This window comes from Balearica regulorum, chromosome 25 (assembly GCF_011004875.1).
Source record: "Balearica regulorum gibbericeps isolate bBalReg1 chromosome 25, bBalReg1.pri, whole genome shotgun sequence".
Lineage (NCBI taxonomy): Eukaryota > Metazoa > Chordata > Aves > Gruiformes > Gruidae > Balearica > Balearica regulorum.
The window spans coordinates 639,605-663,823 of NC_046208.1; the positions used below are offsets into that span (position 1 = coordinate 639,605).

The 24,219-nt window shown below is 38.4% G+C and overlaps 1 protein-coding gene and 1 long non-coding RNA gene across 6 annotated transcripts in view; one reads left to right on the forward strand and one right to left on the reverse strand.

Moving 5' to 3' along the window:
- LOC142605219 (uncharacterized) overlaps nt 1–24,219 on the reverse strand; it is a 98,765-nt gene that overhangs the window by 27,072 nt on the left and 47,474 nt on the right. Inside the window, exon 5 of the long non-coding RNA XR_012838949.1 lies at nt 22,063–22,548. This is a non-coding gene — a long non-coding RNA (uncharacterized LOC142605219). The remainder of the gene's footprint in view (nt 1–22,062; nt 22,549–24,219) is intronic.
- Nucleotides 4,435–24,219, forward strand: part of NGF (nerve growth factor) — a 35,389-nt gene continuing 15,604 nt past the window's right edge. For 2 of the 5 annotated variants that reach the window (XM_075776228.1, XM_075776231.1), the window contains exons 1-2: nt 4,438–4,902; nt 9,571–10,150. The gene's annotated coding sequence lies outside the window, so the exon portion shown is untranslated. Of the gene's footprint in view, nt 4,903–9,570; nt 10,151–24,219 lie in introns of all 5 variants that reach the window. The other 3 variants (XM_075776229.1, XM_075776230.1, XM_075776232.1) reach the window with 2 other exon arrangements.

Genomic DNA, 24,219 nt, shown 5'->3' on the forward strand with positions numbered 1-24,219 from the left:
TCCAAAAAACCCACCCCAACCCAAAACAGGGGAAGCATGCATTTTACTAGCTTTTGAAATGCTCCTGTCATAGAGGTGAATATGAAAGGTACACCAGACCATGTGTGCTCCTTATAAAACTGCATCAAAGGAGCTTCTGTCCAAAAAAGAGAGACCTCAGAAAGGTCCACAACTAGTGAACTCTGACTGACAAACGCTTTATGGTTTCCAAGGGGAATTCAGACTTTAACCCAGGTCTGGTTCAAGTGCAAAAAGCTATGTCCTGGGAAAAAAAACCCTCTGCAGCTACTAAGCAGAATATCTTAAAACTTTTCATCCTCTCAGAAGAGCATGGAATAAATATCTGAGTAGTGCCTTTAATATTTTAAATAGCGTAATTGCTCTTGTTTGCCAAGCAATAACTGAATGTCAATAAAAAAGGTATTCCAACAGAAGTGCAGGACTTGTGTATTCCAGAAATATTTGTAGTTACTATATCTTTCCAGGCAACTATTAGGCAAAATCTCTGCTGAGTCTGAAGAGTAACGTAAGAGACAGCTCTGCTCTGTCCATGTGTCACTGCCATTAGAATTACATTCTCTGTCTGTAACAGCACTCGAACAATCAACAGACATTTTGCTTTTAGTAAGCTCAGGCTTTTGAGATGTTTTAATTTAGAGTAAAATGGTTTCTTTCTACTGTGTGCTACGTAACTAATCAAAAGCGAAAGAACAGATGAGTGCAAATCACTTCTATAACTCACCATAACTGAACATTTCTAATCACCGCTTGGTTTGAATTGCAGTGTATTGGAAACGCATCACGGTCAGACCAATTTTCCGACGCACCCAAGCTACATTCTGTATGTGGTATCGACTCAGCTGTGAAGCCATGTGGCAGAAACAGTTAAGAAAATATTTACAGGAGACTGAGTCCTACAGTAAATCAGTAATGAACTTGTTTGTCTGACCTATTTATTCATGACCCATAAGTGAGCTTCTGCTTTTTTCTAGTAACTTCTGCCATACACATAATACTATAAAGTAATGCTACACAAACTAACAAAGACAAAATAGACCACTTAATTCCTGTATCAACTTTTTCGGTTTTTGTAACTAACACAAGAAGAGAATTTGCATTGTGATCATTCCTTCCAACCTCTTCATTAACTTCTACTTAGCCAAACATGGGTAAGCTTTCTCCAGCTGAGAATTAAGGGAAAAGTTTAGTATCTCTTTACATTCAATTTAGCCTTAGGAAAGAGCTCTCAGACAAGTTTATGCAAGATAGCTATGATCTATTTTCTGGAAATTTTTAAAACTGGAAATTATAAATATTCTTTTAGGTAAAACAGACACTGTCTTACACTCTGAATGCTTTATTTGAGATGCTTAAAACTTTTCCTGCACTCACATCAAAGCACCTCCAGGACAGCGAGGAAAAGTGAGTTATTTTTGATACATCTTTTTTTCATGTAGAGGTAGTATTACAAGTATTGAATGTAACTGTTCGCGCACACACACATAAGTAAGTGCCTCTGAAGTAAATAAAACTTGCTAACCTCATCCCATCCCCCTGCACTATCATAGGATATCTGAAAACTGTTTGATACTCTGTGGGACCCTTTCTCAGTGACCCAACACCTCTCTGAAGTGCCAAGATTTTAGGAACAACAGTTGTACTCACCTGTGTTACTACCAAACCCACAAAGATTTCTGAAACAAATGAGGACCTTCATCATTTTGGGCAGCTTTTTTCCTCAAAGAGCGTTGCTTCTAAGCAGAAAAGCCCAGCCACTTCTTCTCAAAACTCTTCCCCGAGATTTTCAGCAGCACAAAAGACACTGACTCCGGGAAGAATCCACCTACAGTCCTCAAAGCCCCTTACAACCCTAAACATCCCACATAAGCATAAGGCACTTTTTCCATTGCCTCCTCCATCCTCCAGCTTTCTTGGACAGAAGTGCTGATGTGGAAGGAAGAGGCTGTGACGATCCCTAGTTGCTGTTGTGGGGCTCAGGGCAACACTGAACTTGGTCAGAACAGACAACCCTACAGCCAGGAGAGCGCAAAACATTTTACCTGTACTCATCACTCTCAACAGTGCTGCTCTTCATTTCGGTCTAAGCACTTTTGTTTTCCTGAAATGAAACGCTTTAGGGCACTACACGACAGTACTCAGGCACATGCTGGATTGATTTACTCCTAGGGGGAACTGGAGATGCTGTTTAAGGAAGCTCATACAGAAGGAATAAGGAGGCTTGAAATTATTATAGTAGAGGCAGAGAACTAACTCATAAGGAAGATCATGGGAGGCTTGAAATTTTTGTAGTAGAGGCAGAGAAATAACTCATAAGGAAGATCATGGGAGGCTTGAAATTTTTGTAGTAGAGGCAGAGAAATAACTGGATACAAATCTGTAGAGAGCCAGGAGTCATTAGTTCTGTGCTCAAAGAACTTCTCTTTATACAACCGCTTCTCTTGTTCCAGAGCACATCTTTTCCTCACTCAGCCTAACACAACCAGTCCCTCGCCTTGTACGCAGTGTTACCTGCCAAAGCAAGAAACTCCTCAGCTTATGGAGGGTAAAAGTCAAGCAACCGTGTACATAGCAAGACTTTTCTTTTTTTTAAATCTATGGTTCAGACCACTGCTAAAAGAGAAAGACGCATGACCTCTGCTCAACGCTTTCAGCCGCTCACCTTGGAGTAGAGTAGTCCACCTGGGATTAGGTATTCTGTGCATTGCTAGTGTGCCTGTAGGGCCATACCTACCCCAAAAGCTAGAAACGGTGGAAAAATAAGAAAAGATAATAAAAGCTAGTGCTTTTTCCTGGGGAGTGTCGCAGCTTGCTTTCTTTCTTGTTCGTGTCAGCCTGCTGGTGTAAAGGTAGAAAAAATAAGGTACAAAAGGAGGATTTCTTCAGGACAGAAAGAAGTGCTGTGATACAGATTAACCACAAACACAGTATATTATTAGTTACTGTGTCTAAATGAGCTTTTGTGACCACAGTTTTAAGAAAAAACAGGCAGCTCTTGCCAAGAAATCAATTGTAGAGATGCTAAACACAAGCATGCACTAACTTCTAAGTAAAGAAAAAAAAAAAAGCCTATCTTTTTATATCTCTGTTTTGATGCCGTTTGCTACAGTCACAATGGGCTCTAATGCTCTTTCAAATTTTCTAGCACGAAGTCCTAATCTGAGGATATTCTAATGAAGCAAGACAAATGCTCAACACAAGAATAGCCTTGCATTTCTGCAATGAAATATGAAGCTAAGGCCAAATCCCAAGGTCAAGTTTTACAGGCAAAACTTTCAGAAACTCTGATGGCTGGCTGTGTAAATGAAGACATCACCCTTCAGCCCGTGACTGATATCGTGTCTGGAAAGCATTTTTCTTTTAGAAAAACAAAGCAATCTGCATAATCCTGGCAAATTAGGAAGGTAATTTTAGCACTTGCATCAAGCATTTTGTGCTGCAATTTCCTTAAGGATATTTCAGGCAATTTTAAATGCACATCACCTCCAAGAAACAGTCTAGTGCTGAAGCCACTGTTATCTTTGGCACTGTGGGAAAACAATTTAAGGTTTGTCTACTAGCTTAAATAAAATATGAAGATATGCTTGCTTCAGGTTCAGAAAGCACCAAATCCATGTGGCAAATAAGAAACATTATTATCTCAAAGCTACTTCGCCTTCTTGCTCTATGCCTTTATGTAGTACCTTCCACACATCTTTCCCTTTGCCAAAGGATTTTAAGGACAAGTCTCTCCAGTTGGCTGCCCTCTCCTGGATGGAATCAAAAAATGTTTGATTATTTCCACATAGATAAAATGCAGTGGTCTGCTTCTCAGTGGAGGAGGATTTAAATTTTTATCTTGTGTCTGTGTAATCACAAAGGTTACGTTACGTCAGAATGAGAACTATGGAATTCTAAGGGGCTGCTTCATAATTCTCTACATAGTTAGCCAACTTTTTTTAGTGTAGAGTTTTTAGCCAACTTGCTTCTTTTTATCTTATAAAACGTTTCGCTTTCGCACTTCTTTCCTATATTTATCAGTGCTTAAAACACACTGCTGCTTCCTTGTAAAGTACTTAATCCTCCTCCACAAACATAATGGCAAACATTTCCATATCTCTTTGTTGCTTAAGGTAAGCATGTTAAACACAGAATATTATGGCTGTGGAAGGGCTCTTATGTAATCTTTTCCTCTGCCTCAAGTCAGGGTCAAATATTTCTTTGCTACTCTAGATCAGTGTTTGGCTGACCCCTGTTAAAGACAGCTGATAATGGGGACTGCACAATTTTTGCAGGGAACCCAGTCCACCGCTTCACCAGTTAACTATTAGTGTTCCTATAGGTTTGCTTATAGACACATGACATCAGTAAAGGGCTCTAGAGATGAGTTTCGAAAGGACCCATTCATCAGGGAGCTCAGAGTTTCTTTCTGAGCTCTCATCTTTAAATTGAGTGCAAGGATTAAGATGCAAAGTAGAAAGGCTGAAGACAAAAACGTCCCTTAAAGAGCTTTTGGTTCTTGACAGTGGAACCAGGAAGTTGGGAGGTTTTTTTCTCCGTATTATGTACGCGTAGTCATACAACCAGTGCATGCTTTGAAACTTTCACTGCACATCTGTGCATCACTGCATGGACTAGGCACCAAGCCAAAGGCTGAATTCCTACGAGTCCGTGCAGCTCCCACACGTTTACAGCACTAGGACCCAGAGGGAGCTGGATTTCTGTGAGTCAGTGCAGCTAGCTGAGCCCTGAGAGCAGTGAATGAGGCTGGAAAGGCAGAGGGAATGTGAATGGCTCTTCTGGCTTGGGAAAGTGTCCACGGACAGGGGTGCTACAGACTACAAAACAGCTTGGACAACCCTCCGGATTCCCTGTACCGCCGGTGTCCAGTGATACTGCTCTGAGGTGAGTGACCCCGCACCAGTCAGTTTTCACAAAGCAAGTAATGCGGCTGTTGCACCAGTTGTGGAAGTTTGGTATCTTCAAAATTAGCCAATGTGTTTTTGCTGTAGAGTGCTTTTTGCTCTCTTGAGGAGGAACAGATCAGATGTCTTTGAAATACAGAGTGCTGGCTGCTTAAAAATAGCGTTTGCAAGAAAAGCATGGTCTAGTGAAACTGAAAATTGCATCTACTAATGCAGGTTAAACTGCACGCACATCTGGAAGGTGTTCATAAAGCATTTGTGTTTCAGCTTAAAGCTTGAAAAACATCTTTAGTAAGAACAGCTTAATCTTAGACAAAAACGTAAGTATTCTTCTCATTATTTCTATCCAGGTATAAGGGAACTTAGTTTAATTTGCAACGTACGGCAGTTACACCTATATGAAAATTCTTTACTGTCTTTGTTCTGAATATTAAGGCTTACTTAACACTTTTTTTTTCCCCTATGATAACTCTACTCTAGAAAAGAACTCCTTTCTTTCTTTATTAATATAAACAAATAGGAATTTCTGTTAAATCAAAGCATGACTGCCTCAAGGCAGAAACCTTTTAGCTATAGACATAGCAGTAGTTCACCAGAGACTGTGTATCCTCTAGGATGTCCACTTGGAAAAGCTTACAAACTCCCTGCTGCCTGCCTGCTAGTGACAACGATTATTGATTTATACTGGTTGATAACTCTGTTTTATCTGATACATTAGTCAGAGACAAAAATGGGGACTCTGGTCAGGGAGACAGAAGGAATTTCTGTGCCAAGAACAAAAAGTGTTTGTGCTTCAGTTGCTTTCTTCACTTTAAATTCTCCTTATATGCTCAAGAAGTTTTAGAAAAACAGCGAAAGTGAGCGTGCTTGTCAGGCTGGTTTTTCCAAGTTGTCACAACTTCCAAGTTGCATTGTAACTGTTAGACAGATAATTTATGGGTGTTTTCATGCATTAGAGTATCACAATAAAGTCTTTTTGGGCACTTTTTTTTGCTAAGCCAAAATAAAACGTGACAATTATCTGCAGCAAGATACAGAGGAAGCTAACTTGCCTCTATGTTCATACTCTTTGCACTTCTGAGCTGTTTCAGATATTTTATGGAAAACAGGCTTTTTAAAATAGTCCTGACAACTACTATTTCAGACATTTGTCTGAAAGTCAGAAGGTTATAATATTTTCTACTCTTTCACAAAGAGGTTAGAGTGAATGAAGATCCAAATAAACCGGAGTGTTCATATGAGTATGATAAGGAATATTTGGCTTTTAAATATATTAACAATTATATAGACGAATCATTTTCTAACAGATCTCAGCAAGGTCTGGAGAGGAGCCATCCTGACGAATCTGTGCAGTAGAGTAATAGTGATTTCACATCTTGATCAATCCCAGCCACTCACCCTAAAAGGATCTGTCAGTCTCACCATAAGGTAGTAAAGAAAGTAACTGTGGCTTTCGTTTTCTCATCCTCTTAACTAAGCAGTGTCCATTTTCTCACTCAAATTAAATTATCTTTTCAAATGTCTTCATTTAAGTTCAGTGGAGAATTACAATGAGCACAAAGGATCGTTCTAACCCATATGCTAAGTAAACAATTGTTACATAGAATAACTAGGCGGACTATGTAATCACTGAAAGATGTTAATTTAAAAAAACAGGTTTGAAAAACACCTAAAATATGTATTCAGATCAGCATTTTCAAGTCTAAAATGTCTGTCTTTAACAGGATACCTAGAACAAGGATCAGAGAGAACACATTTTGAAATTAGACTATTTCAATCAATAGAGTAAATCCCATAATTCCCCTATTGCTCCATGGCTTTGGCCATATAAAAACGTTCCTTTAAATGCAAATTCTATTAATTGGTTTTCTGTTTCTTTACTAAATGCTTTTAGGACTAACAGAATATTTAATTTATATTAATTAGCATTAATTGAATTATATTAAAGACATGTGGAAAAAATACTGGTAATTTTAAGAAGCTAACACAATTCTGCCATGTTTTTAGTCTGTGTTTTAAGAACAAACTCTGCTGGTAAAAAATAAAGGGTTAATAAAATTTATGCTTTCATTCCAAAAGATTCAATATTCTAACACCAAAAGTCAATGCTGGATTGGTGGGGTTTGCAATATTTGTCTATCGTTCAAATCTCAGTCCAATAAAAGCTAGTGAAAGTCAACTCCTTTCAAACCGGCTACAGCAACGATGACCTCTGCTGGCAACTGCCCACTCATGAAAAGAAGTTTTAAGGGATTATTCAGAAAGCGACCGTGAACTACAACATTTCTAGATCAGCTTATACACTTAGAGAAATGTTAAGAAAACACCTCTTCCCATAAAACTTGCCTCATGGTAAAGAAAGTGAAAGGCACGTGTAAGGATGCTACTACAACTGCATTTCTTTCCCAGTGAGAAGGAAATTCTCCCTAAGCTGAATTTGACTTAAGCCCGGTCACAAAGGCCGATGTATTTAAGAGGATTTCTATGACAGAAGCGTCTCCCGCTCTGGGATAGATGTCCTATGGGATGCGTATGGCTTGTTCTCCTGACACAATGCCCTTTGTACGGCTCTGCTGAATTCATTAAATATTTGCTTGTGTGTGTATTTAGACCAAAAATTATGTGGCCAAGGAAAGCAAGATCATTTTTACTGTTGCCAAGAGATCGTAGTATCTATTAATGTGAGTTATGTGCACTCTCATCTGCCCGGTTCCACTAATACTGAAGCTATGTAACGTAGTTGGTGGAAAGAAAATCTCAGACCCCCAGTATAAACCTGTATTGTCCCCACATCCTGAATATTGCTTGTAGTTCTGGTCATCATTTACATCTCAGAAAAAAATAAAGTAAAACAAGAAAAAGTGCAGGATGCTGAAAGGCCTGGAACATTTTCCATATTTAGAGAAACTACACAGATTACGATTTCTAAGGCTGGAAAAGAGATGGCTAGGAGGGGTATAATGAAAGTATTTATCGTCATAATTGTCTTTACAATATTTAAAGGAAATGGCTGTTGTCTTGCCTCCCAGTTCAAAAATCGAGGAGTGCGAAATAAAACTAGCAGGTGGCAAGTTCAAGGCAAACAAGAGAAGGTGGTTCCTCTCCCCATGCATAATTGAGCTCAGGAATTCTTTTCCACAGGATATTGTAGTTCACAGGGGTCTAGAAAATAATCAGACATACTAAAAGCAAAGACACTACCCGTGGTTCAGGAAATCTGTGATTTAAAAGTGACTGCTGAGTGGGAGAGTACACCGAGGAGATGATCATCATGTGGTTGCCCTATTGGTACACCACTCCCGAAAGATTATTAGCTACTGCAGGAGACGGAACACTGACCTGGCTGAACTTCTGTTCAAGTACAGATACCCCAACCCTCTCCTTGGTGTTTCAGCCTGTCAAATACTTGACCTACCCTAGCAATTATAAAGGTGACTGTGGAATACTATGGGTTGCCAGCTCGCTGACGAAAGAATGGTGATTCTGGCTAAAGGAAAAGGTAAAGATAGCATTCTTCGGTTTTATTTTTGTTAAAGAATGAGGTGTAGGCATGTGTTCATCTAAGTTTCCGCTACAGAACAACGTGACTACTGAGATTTACAGCTATTCAGGCAAATCATTGTCTAAATAGATTATGTCTGAGATACTGGAGAAAGGCCTATAAAAAGTACGTAACTAGTTGATCCTGTGAAATTCCCTGCAATATACTGCAAACGGGAAAATACAATTTTATCTCCTATCTTTATGGCCTGTTTATTTGTGGAGCTGACACCTTCTTTAAAACTCATTATTGAACTCAAATCTTTTCTAACTGCTTTCGCTAAAAATATTATTCTTACCTCTAAGTAAAAAGTAGCATGGAAATATGACATCACTAATTACAATGACAATATACCTTTCACTCTGAGAACTGCATCACCCTCCAAAATGCAACAGTCCAGAGAATGCAAACAGTGAAACCTGAATGCCAAGAACTGTCAGCATATTCCGAGGTTCAAAGGTGAAGTGAGATGTCAACCTGACTTTGCTAACCTACCCCCAGGTGTAGCTGACTTGCTGTTGATGCGTTAAATGTGTTTTTCAGCCTGTAGCATGCGTAAAGAAACACTACAATTATACAGAACTTCCTGCGTGTAAAAGTGGGACTTTGTGCCCACGAATTTTGCTTCTCCGAGATTATTAAGTACTTGCAAATGAGTTACAATGTACTGGCAGTTAACATGTGGCACTTGTAAACAATTATGGGGACACAGGAGAAGGGATGAAATCAAATTTCATGGATACGCACGCGAAAGACATTTAGATTACACCATTACTGTACAGCCGGAGAAAATATACAAAGCAGTGCTCAGTATTTTGAACCTGCATCCAGCTATTAAGATGAAAATTTCTGTATGCATGTAGAAATCAGGCCCTACATACATACAGACATGAACGCGACATCTCTGGCATATTATCAAAATCCAAAATTAAAATGACTGCATGAGGTAGTTTGAAATAACATGCTTGATGGCTTTACTGCCAGGCTTCTGTAGCACCATTCGAATTTCCTGTGCCATTGTTCAATTAATGAAACACCTCTGACTTTTCCTTATCTTGGAGGCAATGTTTATTTCCCAGTAAAGAGCCTTTCTTCTTTTTTTCCTAGGCTCTTGCATTTACAACAATGCTTTGAGATTTTCTGGCATAGTAGTTGACACTATCAGATGACCCAAATCAAGATCTAGGAGACTCACGTTCTCTGTTGCTGGGATCAGTTTTATAACATGAACATGGCTTCCACATTTCATAGCGGTATTCCCTGGAAGAAATACTGAGACGGTGACAACGCATAGCAAAAATCCTGACGAATTGCCTGGCCTGGACTTTACAACCCAAACCCTAACGCAGTCTACCCTCAGTCTGACAGTCCCTACACATATTTTCTGAACTCAGTCAGAAATCATACCTGCAGTAACCAGACCAACCGATGTAGTTCAAGACTTCTTTTGTTCAGGGATTTTCTAAAACTTAACATTGAACACAGACCATTAAACTGATTCAAAAAAAATCTTTCCCTAATTTATGTTCCTGGCTCCAAAATCAAATTTCCTTTTCCCATATGGTCCATAACAATGTGCTAATAAAAGATCAGACTCCACTCCCATTGACTTGTTACGTACCAAAACTTCCATTGATTTCAGTGGAAAAAGATTCAAGCGCAAAGACAGAAAAAAATCAAACAGAAGGTAAGACAATTTCTTTGACCTTGTTTTGGGCCTTGGTTTACATATTATTGATGAAATCATAATGACCATTTATGTTATGCAAATATGAAGCTCCTTCCAGGAAGAAAATGAATGAAATGAATGAATAATTGATAAAAGAAATCTGCTTCTTACACTCAGGGTTGGTCATTTAATTTGAACTGCCATTATTTGTGAGAACTGTTGCTGCGTTAAAGAGCATGCGACAAAAATTGAGTTAGCTCAGTTAACTGCTCAGAAAACTAATAAAAGATTGGACCGTTTCTGACAGTTCTGACCTACGATGAGTAAATCAGCCCAGTATAAGCACCGCTGGGAAGCAGATTATTTCTTTGACAACCTTCTATTTGATAAGTATGGCTTTGCTAGTCTAAAAGTTACTATTTTGCTTTTTCCTATTGTTAATCATTCCATATTTTTCCCTCTATATTGTATAGGTATAAAGGTGCACAGATTTTTTTTGTGGTCCAGTTCACTGATTTACTTTGATTGCCTTTATTTTGTTCTTTACACAACCATATGCGATCCAGGCTCTTAAAAAAAAAAAAAAAGAAAGAGATCTTCAGAAGTTTTTGTGATGGAGATTTGCCAAGCACCTCATTGCTATATATTACTTTGATTATGATATGTTTAACAGCTCTGGCTCACAGAATATGTGTTTTTCTATTTGGAAACAGATTTTTTGTTTTGTTTTGTTTTGAAGCCTTTATGTGCTGGATGACTCAGGTATGAAAAAAGACCTGTGCTCGTTCACAAAGAGATTTGCCCTGTGGTGAATGACACAGCCTGCGTTTTCCGAAATGCATCATTTCCTGCCCATTACTTCCCGATCCTTTTGAGACGCTCTGTGTACCAGCCCCACACCAGCAAGGTGTTCAAGGCGCGTGCGTTACCATGGCCATACCAATCCCTCATTGCATTAACACATGTCAAGAACAACTCGCAATTCTGATGAACGTAACTAGCAATTCAGCCCTATTTAGGAACTGTGCTTTCACTAATCGTGAAAATAATTCCACTGTGGCCTTCAGGGAGGGTCAGCAGGGCATGTCAGCCGCAGTGGGTCAGTAGGCAAGAAATAACTTGTCAAGCTGTGCAAGTATGGATGTCTTTTATCACTGCGGCTGTCCATATCCTTAATTTTCTGGTGCTTTCATATGTAAGACTGAAAATTAACACTTCACCAATGGCATTTTTCCTCATTAATAATGGCCAAGGGGGCATCAAACAGCCATCTCTGAAAATGTACAAATTTCTCATCTTATTTAGATGTAAGAAGCAAACTTTCTAACTGCAATTGATGTACTGCTACATTGCAGCGTCTGCAGGCAGCCGCTGCTCAGAGATTTGTGACTTCATAGGACAGTTTGCTTCAGGGCAGGATGATCTACAAAAGAAAGGGTTTGGGTTTTTTTTTTTCAAAAGTAACTACTAATTTCCAGTTGCAGTGTATTTGTGTGTCATATTTAGAACCCACTTAGCAGGTTCTGAAGCATCTGAAAATCAATATGGAGTTTAGGAGTGCAACAGCTTTGGAAATTCAATCCCAGGAACTAAAAATCAGGCATTTAAAAATGGAGATACCCACAAAAAATGTGTTCTGTAGGGCCCTCACTAAGAGAAGTTTGCTAACTTACATTGCATTCCGTATCAGCTTCTGCTTGCACTTCTGGAAGTGCCTAGGAAACAAACTGTACCTGCTACTTCTGCATTTAAATTTGTGTCCATTTGTTCCTAAAGTTTTAGTAAGTTAGGAAAAAAAACAAAGTAAATACTTTCTAATAATTCACAGTTAGTAGAGTTTCATACTCCATTCAAATTTTACTGCTGTTTCTCTCTATAGATCCCAAGGAATCAAGTATACTATGACTGTGAAGCGCTCAAAATCTGAGACAAATGCACATGAACATAATCTTAGGGGGATTTAAATGTTCTAAATTACATTAACATATTAATTATTTTGAACTAAATATGCATGTGGATATAGGGATTGTTGCTTTATAGCTACATTTCATTAAATTTGAGTGATTTTTTTGGATTCTCTAGAAAGGCAATGGAGAAAAGAAACCATTGACTTTATTCTGTTTTGTACTAATATATCAAGCTTCCATAGGTTTGCTTGGTTATAACTTCAATAACCCAAGTATAGGCTTATTTCACTTCCATTCTCTACCAGACGCCTTGCTGGAGAATGATGTTGCACACACACTCCACATGAATAAAGGGCGTACTCCCTATTGTCTACCTTGCCCACTGACAGTGGTAAACGCTTTGCATTGCAAACGTTACAGCTTTCCATCTGAATTAAGAGTCTTTTGTGGTCAACAGATATATGCTCCTTATGTAGTTGTAAAAGAACAGGAAATTCTGCATCCAAAATTAATAATGTAGAGGGTATATGAAGTTTTCCATGGCTTTCTGTCTTTTTTTGGTGTGGTAGCACTTTATGAACTCAAGTAGAGTTATGGACACCACCTACAGCATCATGTTTGTCAAGTTTTTTCAGATTGCTGATCACCAGGAAATGTCATATTTGTATACTTTTCTGTTTGTTCCTGATCTCCTACGAATTCTTAAGTAGCAGGAAAAATAAATGCATAGTTACATCTTTCTTTTTTTCTTTTAAGTATTGCTACCATCTTCATACATCTAGGAAAAGACTAAGCTTTGTGTAAGACTTTCAACATGGAAAATACTTCAGAGTGACAAACATAAATAAATTTTGTTGAAAAAAAACAGTATACAGAACAAATTAAGCAAGTCAGTTATACAGGGTTCCTTGAGAGGAAGATGGCCTTCAAATATTGAGAAGTGTAGAATCAAAGAATAAATCAAATTAGAAGGGACCTCAGGAGGTCATCTGTCCAGCTTCCTGCTCAAAGATGGATCTATGTACCATTTACTAGAAGACTAGGATTGAGTAGTCACTAACAAGCAGCAAACTTTCTACAATATTATTTTCTTGGATAGATGTCAATGCAGAACTCTGGGGATGGGCAGAATACAGCCACGCAGCAGCTCTTTAAGGAGCTCAGAACCAAGGAACAGCATTACGGGTAACATTCAGTCTCTTCGGTAACACTCAAATTGGCTCCACTGATGGAGGATGATGTCCTTGTGATAATGGCCTGTAGCTATTACTGTTTTGACACCCACAAGTTTTTTCATATGAGAAGCCATCCACTCTTTCTCTCATTAGTCAGTCTGGGGTTTTCGTTTTGTTTTAGGGGTTTCTTTTTTGCTTCTCCTTTGCAGCTGTCTGCAGTTCTCAGTCACCAACTTTGGTATTTTCCCTTTTTATCATATATTGCCTTTGACCAAGAGTTTGGGTTAAGTGCTTCCATCACCAATAAAAAAAGATATCTTTTCACAGGCTAGATTCTTCCCTCACTATATGGCTGCTGTACTGGGGACTAGGCCCAACTCTTCAGCTCTCCGCCCACCATATTTTTGGACTTAAGCAAAACAAAGTCCAAAGGGGCTTAAAATCATAGGCAGGTTCAGAAGGCTCAGATGCTTGGTGCCTCTTCCACTACAAAAGCAAAGTGCATCAAAGAGAACCACCTGATGACAGGTTCTTTGCCGACCATGTAGTTAAGCTGCAGAACTCCTAATCACAAGGTATTTTGCTGCTAAAAATGTAAACGGATTCAAGGAATAGCTAGACAGGTACATGGAAGGGAAATATACTGAATATTTTAAACACACAGAAAACCCCTCTGGCACAGAAAAATGCTCAATCCAAACACTGCAGAAGGATAGGACAGCGGTTGGAAAAGTACCACTATATGTTTACGTTCCTCTTAGACACTTCTTTAAGGATCTTCCATTTGCCTCTATCAGAGTCAGGATCAACAAGATGAACCTTTTTCATCTGGGCCAGCACGGTCATTCTTACGTATTGATAGTACATTAAATGGGTTCTCTTTAATGAGGAACAAGTTGATTATCCTGTCTTCTGATCACAGTGTTAGCAATTTTGTTCATTTCCTTCAGGAAAACTGATTGTACTAACTGCACTTCTTACCTGGAAGGAAAAAGTACCCAAACTGTGTCAAGAGAAATAACTAAGTACAGAGAGAAAATTGCCTCTTTATCCTGTTTTAACTCTTTTTACTGTGGGTACAGCATGGAGCCACTTATTTTTCAATCAATTACGTAACATTCATTCAAGGTTGTTTTATACTAACTTCTTCCCATAATAAAGACTCCAGTCCTGTAAATAAGGCTGGTATTCTTTGTTCATCTATGGATGACTTTCCTCTACACTCCTACCACATACTGGCTGTTTCATAACACATGTTGTTTGCTTATGCTCAGTTTACCAAGCATTCCACAATGCTCTATGAATTTTTTTTTTCCTCCTCTTTGTTTGTTATACTTTTTATATTAATTGAAAATATTATTTGTTGCTGCAGGTCACACATGTTAAATAGCTCGGGGCCTACCCTTCTCTGTTCCTCTGGGTTCATGTTTTTACTTCAGTCCTTTCACTGTATTAAAACAAGGAGTACAATAAGCAGCAGAAATAATGAAACCTTGTTCTCTTTTGTGGCCAGAGTTTCTGGTGTCTACTAAATTTGCAAGCAACTGTGAGGTCTGAATAACTTTTAGGAGATATATATATATATATATACATGTCTGCTCTGGCATAAAGTCTCTAATCAAATGGACCTCTAACACCATAGCTTTTATTTTGGTCAGGACCTCTACCTATCCCACATTTTCATCAAACTTGTAGAAACATATTATCTTTATGTAGAAACCTATTAGCTTTAAAACCTCTAGCCTTCTGTCAGATGTGATTGATGGTCAACAACTTCAAGGGTCATTGGTTTAAGGGTTCACAAGACCATGTCATTTCACAAGCATCATTTCCGTATTAAAACACACTAAAGCCAGGCGATGCTTTTTGTCGAACCCAGTTTGAAGTCTACACAGCAACCAAAACCTCTGCGCTCAGTAATGCATTGCACTTGTGTAGTAGCTCATGTTTTATTTACAGAAATATCAAGCCACAGAAACTAGGCATGCTTTTATTTTTCCATGTCAAGAATCCTTTCCATTCCTCTCCTTGTTATTGGTGTTTCTTATCAATGCTATAAATGTTCAACGTCTCTGTTTTTGTTCTGCCTCGATCCAAATCCTCCCTCCCCAGTCATTCTTGCCAAACCCTCCTCTCATCATTTTCTCAGGCGCATGTTGTAAACAGAAGAGTGCAAAGGTTCACTGCTCAGCCTCACATTCCAGGACACTTTATATATGCCAAAAGTGTGAGTTTCTGGCTTTGCCAAAGCATGCAGAATCACATGCATTAGAGGGACTTTGATCCACGAGCTCTCCCTAGATGCGCATTCCTGCACCATAAACCGCCTTTGTGAAACACAATAGTGTTGTGAAGGACTCTTCTAAAAACCACTTTTTTTTCACTATGTGTTTTAAGAGGCCCTTCCCTTCTCATTTCTTCCGCTCCTCTTTTTCTATGTGAAAGCAAAGGAATTAGAAAACTATTTAGTGAACTGCATAATTTTTGTTCAATATTTCAAATTTTTAAAAGAATTCAAGTCATTTGAATTCAGTCTTCAGCACCTGACCCACGATCGTGCCATCACTTGAAAGTGAAAGGAAATACTTTTCAAGAAAATAACACATTTCCAATGCCACAGAAAAACTGATGTAATATTGTTGGCTAGATTTAAAGTTCATTTCTCTACCTTTGAAATAAAACAAATTTGCAAAAGCTTGTTTCCAAGTGACATATATTTAAACTCTGACATTGCGTGCAGAAACTAGGTACATACATACCTACTCATCAAAACTTCCCTCTGGTTTTGATTTTAAGCAGGCAGAAAATGATCTTGTAAGGTGTACAACTTGATTATCTGCTTTGAACCTAGTATCCATCAAAAAAAAATTCCACAGAAAAGTGGAAATATGCTAAATATAAACAAAATATGCTAAATACTAAAAAAAAATAAAAATAAAGCAAGCTTATTTTCCTTGTGTTAGACAATCTAAAATTATCATGTATTCATCATATGATGAAAATAAATACCTAAGTGTACTAAAAATAGGCAAATACCAAAGAAAAAATCTGTTGCTAATGCCATGATTATGACAACAATCTCTGGAGTCTCACTCTTCAACAGCATTTAGGATTTTCATACTATAGATCTCATCTGACTACAAATGTCACCTTTTGTCTCTCTCCGCTATATGCTCATGCGTACTACCTTCCTTCCAATTCAGAATCAAATTGCTTTCTTGTAACTATTATGATTGTTTCTGACAATTTATTCAACAGATAAAAGCATTAAGAAATAATATTATAATAAATACAAGGTGCACATCAAATATCCAAAGGAAATATGTGGTTGAATACAATGTTACGTGATATAATGACACTAAATTTCAAATATGTCAGGTTATTTGAACTAATTAGTATCAGCACACAAAACATGGAAATACAGATCTGAAATCAGACTTTTCTTAATGCTTTTTGTGGAGCTAGAGTAGAGTTCAGACGTGGTATGCTGTCCTGCCTGCAGAAGAGTGCCAAAGACTTTGTGAACACGTTCACTTGGCACTTCACCTACTGTGCGAATGCATACATTTCATAAAGGATGCAATTTCTGGTTTTAACTACGGGAAAATATTTTTAGGTATTCTGTTCAGGCAGTTGTTCTCATTCTGTCCTGCGTGCTGCTGAGTAATCCGGACTAAACTGAAACATAAACTAGAGTCAAAATGATGTGGGGAAAGGATTATGCATTTTATTATGCTTCCTCTACTGTGACTAATAACTAGACAACAAAGACCAAAACCGTATCAGATAGCTCATGTGTATCACCAGCAGGTTCCCAGCTGACCACAAGCTGTAGGTGCAGTACGGAAGCTGTGGAGTACGTGTGCCTAGATGCTTTATGAAATCCAAACACTGTCGTTGGCAGGGTTGAATATAAAGGTAGAAAAAGAACCAATTTTTGCTTTACGTTACCCAGCACAGAAAACCAGATCTGAAAGTTAGTATTATAAGCTCTGACTTAGTGACAAGTTTTACTTGTTAGTAAAAGGTCCAGTGTGAATTGGGGATGAGAACTTATATCCCTTTCCACCTTCCCCACTCATATGGGGGAGCTCCAAATTACCTGTTCTAGAAGCAATGCAGCACGGACTCATAGTAAGGCACAGAGCAGAGGAAACAGAACTGAACTCCAGAGACGACCTCTGACAAAAACCCTCTAACCTCCTTCTGTGATTTCCTTCAGCTTTATTTCACTTTTCTCCCAGCAATGCCATCATTCAATAAATCATAACATAAAAAGGAAAAGGAAGAATCTTCCATTTCCAGCATTTGTGTGGAGTGAAGCTTTATAAGCATGAGATACAGTTATCATCTTTATTGACTGAAAAAAAAAATAAAAAAAAAGAGAAGGAAAAGTAATTGCTTACTTTGTAATCATGGCTCATACCTAAGGTTCTACTACCTGCTTTGCACAGTCCGTGCTACATAGTATAGTACAGCCAGATGAGAAAATGTTTAATCCAGGTACGTGATTTGCAGCCAGATGTCTGTATTGTAACTTCTATCTTTATATGATTGGTAATTAAAGAAGACTGCTGTGTCATATTGTATCGGGTCACAAAATTATTATGAATACATTAACTGTGACATCGTATTAAGGTGTTATGTGTGCTTAGAATTTCCAATATTACAAATGTGATGGAATAGCTTCACATGACAAATATCAAATATTCAAAGCAAGCAGTCAGTAAAATTGCGCAACCATGTGGGTGCAGGAGAAAAGATGATTCATTTACAGATGTGCTGATGATAAATCTTTCATCATTGCAAACAAGCTGGGGCACATCAGGAAGCAGACAAGTATTTAAACAACCACCGTTATTTTCAACTGGACAAACTCTTGCAAAAAATTTGACATAACCTGTCTTCAGCTCCTATTTGAAATATTTTTTGCTAGATGTAAGAAACAAAACCCATAGAAATATCCTTTGGGGATTAATTCTCTAAAAATAGTAACTGAAAAAACGAACTTAACTCTACAATACCCCATTTCCCTTCCAGGTGTGATTTTTGCTGCTAGTAATAATATCTGCAAGAGGTTGGGTAGGTTGGTATTATTTATCTTTCTAAAAGCTTCAAAAAACTTTTTTTAATTCCTAAAGGCTCTGCAAATTATCTGTCCCAGAAACAAGGCAGCATTGCAGCATCGTTCAGAAAGAAGAATGTGAGAGAGGGCAGGTGCCATGTTCCGCTCTGTTAATCTGTACATTACAGTGTTACGTAATGTAAACGTATAAAATGGAAATAAAGTCTTTCTACTTGGAGGAAGTCCTAGTACAAGTTTTCAGGAAGCAATTAACTGCTTGACTGAGAACATCCCTAATTTTTATTTTATGTAAAACTCATGGGTGATATTTTGAAACATTTTCATTGGACTCAGTCACTCAGTCTTGATGATGGTTTGGCATTTCCCTCTGTGTAGACCAATCCATAGGGAATGCCATTCATACCAACAGTGAAGTAGAGTAGGATGACTCAGCTGATTAATCAGTTTTCTTTTTTTTTTCTTATTAAGAAGCATGTATTTGGCTTCCCCAGCTGCTAAAGTGATCATTGTCAAGCTCATGTTGTAATTCACATAGTTTTGGTCACCCCTGACCATAAAAAGTCCTTGTCATTTGGGGGAGAAATGTTTGCACTCCTGTTCCTTTTCTGATCAAGATTTGTCCCTAATTTGGAATCAACCATAAACTCAGGGTTTATGGGTTCTGACAGCAGCACCAATTGCTATCTAGACAAGTAGCTACTTAAACCAGAGCACCTGTATTTTGCTAAATAAATCTAGCCACTTCCTTAGCTAGAATATAGCAACAGAATATGCAGATGAGGCATGTCTCTAATTTCCAACCCCAAAATTTGCTGAATTTATTAACCATGTTAATGAAGGAGAAGAGGAGGGGGGAAAAAAAAAAAAGAGCTACTTGTAAAAATCTTAGGTACACATGGAGCTTTTTTTTTCTTTCATTAATAGGTAAATCGCAACAGATACGCAGCCAGTGTACAAGCAAAGGATGTGATCACTGTCATGAAATGCCTACCACGTAAATGGACTTAATGACAAATTTAAACAAATCTCAATTGAAGGCACAATAATTCTAGACAGACAAAAAACATCACTCTCCCATTAAGTAGGTCTCCAAGCATGGAAAGGTTGCCAGCTATGGGGAACAGTTTAGAAAGTTAATGATAGTAAAAATGGGATTCATAGGAGACTGTAATCCTAACTCCAGTAAGCATTTGCCAGAGGCCTGACATGAAGAAACAAGTACTATTTTAAGCAGACTGCAAAGCCAAGGGAAAGATTAACATCTGTCAGAATCAGCTACAGATGAGATTATTATTGATCCTTGAATGTCACAAGAATTTAGAAGGGCCAAAAGGAAATTTAAAGAAAATAATCACCTATCTGCGGATATTGTTTGTAAATTTAAAGTATCTTTCCCTACATTTCAACTATATATCTTCAAGTAACTGTGTGTGATGTAACTCAATGTTACAAAGCAGAAGAATATTTCTTCCAACTTATTCACTGTCAAGTTTAGTTTTGTATGAAAAGCAGGGACAGGGAGCGGTTTTGTTGCTGTAGCTAGTATTGCCGTTACTAGCCTCCAAGCCATTGATTTTCGTGTTTAGGTTATGTTGCTGTGGATTTTGTTTCTGCCTTATCTGTGTCTATCCCTGTTAACAAGATTAAGACTTTGCTCACATTCTTTTAATTAAAATGCTGTAATTCTGGGAAGAGATTCCAAGTCTTTTTTTAGCAGGGTAATCAGTATATCTGTGAGTTCAAGTTACCATTTTTTAACATCAGAGTTTGCACAAAGACAGCACTCTTCCATGCAGGCCATAACTCTTGATGCACACTGGTTTGAATAACACGCTCCGTTCTGTAGTAGTGGTATCAACAGCATTTGCATACCACAGCTAGCTGCAGTGCTGCCTCAAGCCAATGAGGGCTAGGAACTGCCATCCTTCTCAGTAGTTCAAGCAACCAAAGGCTCTTCGCGTCTTGTTATGCTAGGAACATACGTGCATTTGTCTGCAGGATTTTTCCCTTATTAAACCGGAAGAAGCATGATCTGAACTTCAAGCTGTAGTGCACTTACCAGCTGTAGCCTTCAAGTATTATTTACAAGTTATTATTTCTGTAGCTTCTCATTCCTATAGCAAGTTACCATTCCACAACTTTCATAAGTACGTTCTGGCACTCTGACTCCTCCCCCCGTATCTTCTATAAGGTACAGTGCTAAAAGAAGTTTTTGTTTAATCAGCTTCTGCAAGATTGTTTTGATGAATGTAGGGTGAGAAAACTTGTTACAGCAGTTTAATCATCCCAGTTCCAAGAGTTCCGCATTCAATCTATTGATTGTTCTCACTATAGAAATGGAAAAAAAGTTCATATCTAATGTAATAAAAGACAGCAAGGAAAATAATACAGTGGTAAATACAGTAACAGTAATCTTCTAATCCTGGCTTACTTTCATTAGAATTCCCACATTTCAAACTCTGTATAGCAGGGAAGTCAGTGAACCCCACAGAAAGTTGAAGTGTGAACAGCGTAAAGACGTGCAACGACATCAGCAATTAGCATCACCCTGCAATTTAGGCATTCAGATTTATTCAGACTTAGAACAAGGCCAAAGAGAGTTCTAGAAAAAGTGGTAGAAACGTGCAAGTGCACAATTAAAAGGAAAGAGATGCATCTTCCCCATTATATTTTTTGACTGTAACAGAAACCAGATAATGCCTGAAAATAGAAAATGAACATGTAAGAACCCTACAAATGTTCCTAATGCAAGTGTGTTGCCAATTGCAGATTTATAAGAACTGTTGAGGCCGATAGGTTAGTCCAACTCCCTGATTCCTGTTCTTAAGCAGAAGTTGCTGAAGCCTGAACTTCATTTAAACTTCTTTGCTTAAAGGATTCCCATGTATAAAGGAGTAAACAGTATGAGAAAAAGATCAGAACTTTTCTTTACAAACGCTTTTCTGTTTAACTGTCCTTTTGCACAGAATAACTGTCTGACCAGAACTGTTCAAAGACACAGGCATTTATTTCAGAGACAGCTGCAGACTCCCAGCAAGGGAGGACATCTTGCACTCTGCATCATCATTCACTTCTCTGCATATTACACTGATCGTCGTTCAAGCTTTGTGTGAGGTAAAGATGTTGCAGAGCAGTCAGGCTCCAGAGGCTGCTGGTTCAAGATCCAAACTCCTTCCCACATTTAAATTTCACCTTAAATATCATTTCACCTTAAATGTCTGGGTGGAGAAGAAAAACCTCCTATCTTAAAACATTCATAGCAGCTGCCTCCCCTCAAACTCTGACTTAATACAAAGATAGAAAACTCCTACTCGCCCATTGCTCACTGGGTCTGTGCCCAGAAGCCCACATCATACAGCTAAAATATGGACCCAGTTCAAACTATCTGTGCTCTCTGGGAGCATTAGTCAGATTTTTTGCGCAGCAGCTGCCTGACACACTCAGGATGCTGGGAGCTTTGCACGGTGCAGACGTTTGGATTGTATTTTTCTGGCCTCATAGGTTTAGTGTCAGGGTCTCAACTAAAGCAGAGCTGGGATTCTCAGAGCATAGGAATGAAGTAACCTCCTAAATCAAGTCACTGTACTTATTCAGTACAAGGAAGTGCAGTTTGAATTTGTTTTTCGGAATATGTATCCTGTTGCTAATGTACAGAATCCACTATATTTTGTTACTACCTCTCTTTATGGTTGCCAGCAGTTGTCTAGCATTGCAACTCTGTGAGTAACTGTGCAATGGGTTAATACAGTAAAGAGTAAATACCTTCCACAGAAGGCGAAAGCCAAGATGCTTAAGACAACAAGATGCGCTGCAGTGAAGTTTGGGTAGGGCAGCAACTCTGAGGCAGCTGGTCTCAATGAGTGAAAAGGAGAAGGCACGGAGACTTGCACATAAAGGAGAGGACAGAGTCAGAAAGCATGTGGAGCAGGCAGCACTTGGAGCTGGAAAGGAAACAAAAATGAATATGTCAATACATAGCTATGACCAGCAGCAGGACTGAGTTCCAGAGAATATGAGATTTTACCAGCAGGAATATATTGCTGGTCCTTGAGTGTGCTGCCCAGCAAATCCTTATCAAATCAGCACAGGCGTTGCACAAGCCGGCTGTTCTGTTTAGCCGGGGAACGCACAGGTCGGGCTGGCCTTCATGGAATGATTTAGTGCAAGTGCATATCGCGTGCGTTTGCTGCTTAGTCATAGCGGCAGTCCCAGGCTGAACTTGGCGATGGTAATCTCATTCCCCTGCTGCTTTTTAATCCATTCATTCCATAAAGAAATGTGCAAAAAAGAGGGATTATAATAAGAGAGAAGGAACCGGTATTCATATGGCTTACAAGCACTGAGAAAAACACACTTGTTTTTCTACCACTTGAGGCACACACACAAAAACACACAGAAAAATACAATGAACAAATAAGGACAATAAGGCAAATAAAAGAGTGTGAAGAAACAGGATCTGTTTCCCAAACATCCTGAACACTTATGCAGATCAGCTTTGCAATGTTTCACCCTGCAGTCAATTAATTAAGACAATCTTCTAGGCTGAAAACAGTTCAGAAAACATACCGGGGAAAAAAATGTAAATATGGAGAATTTTGCATGATGTCAACACATTTACTCAGAAACCATACTTTGATCCTAAGTAAGTACCGAGTACAAACATATGGAGTATGAAAGCACATGAGTAAAAACTCCAGCAGCACCCCAGTTTACAAAACAGCTCTGTCTCTTCATATTAAATGATGTAGCATCGGTGCTCCTGAAGTGCTGGAACTCAGAGATTAAATCCTATTTGCTTGTTGCTTTTTTCTGATCGTGTAGAGATGAGCCAAAGTATTAGAACAAATGGCTTAAAAGTCTAAGCAATAGTAAGAATTTTATGTTTTTCTTGGTAAGCCACCCTAGATGTCAGGAGACTCTTATTTCTCCTGTAAGAACTACTTGTGCTTCTGGAGAACATTACAGCAGTCACACAGATGATACTGCAATCTGATAACTCTTTCAGTGTTTCTGTGTTTTACTTTGTTTTATTTGGTGATGTTTCCAGATTTTTTGTGGACAGCTCTACTACAGACCCTGTTCTTAGGAGATTTTACCCTCTCATTTCAAAATTGCACCAGATTTAAAAGGGTCTTGCTGTGCAGAGAAGGAAACCCCTTTTTTCCACCTCCTTAGTAACTTTCAATTTTTAAGTCACCAGAAACTACTGAAAAGCCTTCAAAGTTGAAAGTTTTTCTTGCACCCAACTAAACTATTTGCTTAGTTTAGAGGGCAAAACCCACCATATTTTGCATCTCTGTATTGGAGTACTTTGGAATTCTAAGGAAATTGTTTTGACCACAAATTAAATGGGAAAGGCAGGTGGAGTACCAGAGTTTGTGCGTCACTACATCTTTACAATCTTCAGAACAAGCTCAGGCTTTGCAATGAGAAAGTACACAAATATCTGCCCAAATCTTTGCACGTCACCTCATGTATAGCAGGACACAGCTCAGTGCTCTCCACTGCTTATGTCCAGTAGTTGTCTAGAAACGATATACTTCTCAAATTTACAGAAGTCAAAACGCTAACGAGCAACAGCCCAATTACTTAGTTTTGTATACATTCAATTCAGCTTGGGGGGTGTTGATTTAAAGAAAAATATTAACATTTTATGTTTAATTAAAAGTATTAGTCCCATACCTTATGTGGACTTTTAACAAAACGAGTTAAATGTAGTTACAATAAGGTAGGCACAGAAGGAATGTGACTGCCGTGGGGTCAATACCCATTTTCAACTGCAATGAAAATAAGAAAGTCAATCTCTAAAGCTCTCATTTGAGTTTTCTTGTCATGATTTCCATGTTGTCATGTAAAGTAAATCATTAGAGAGGGAATTCAGTCACTAAGAAGGTGATTGAATTCCGTAGGTCTCATGAA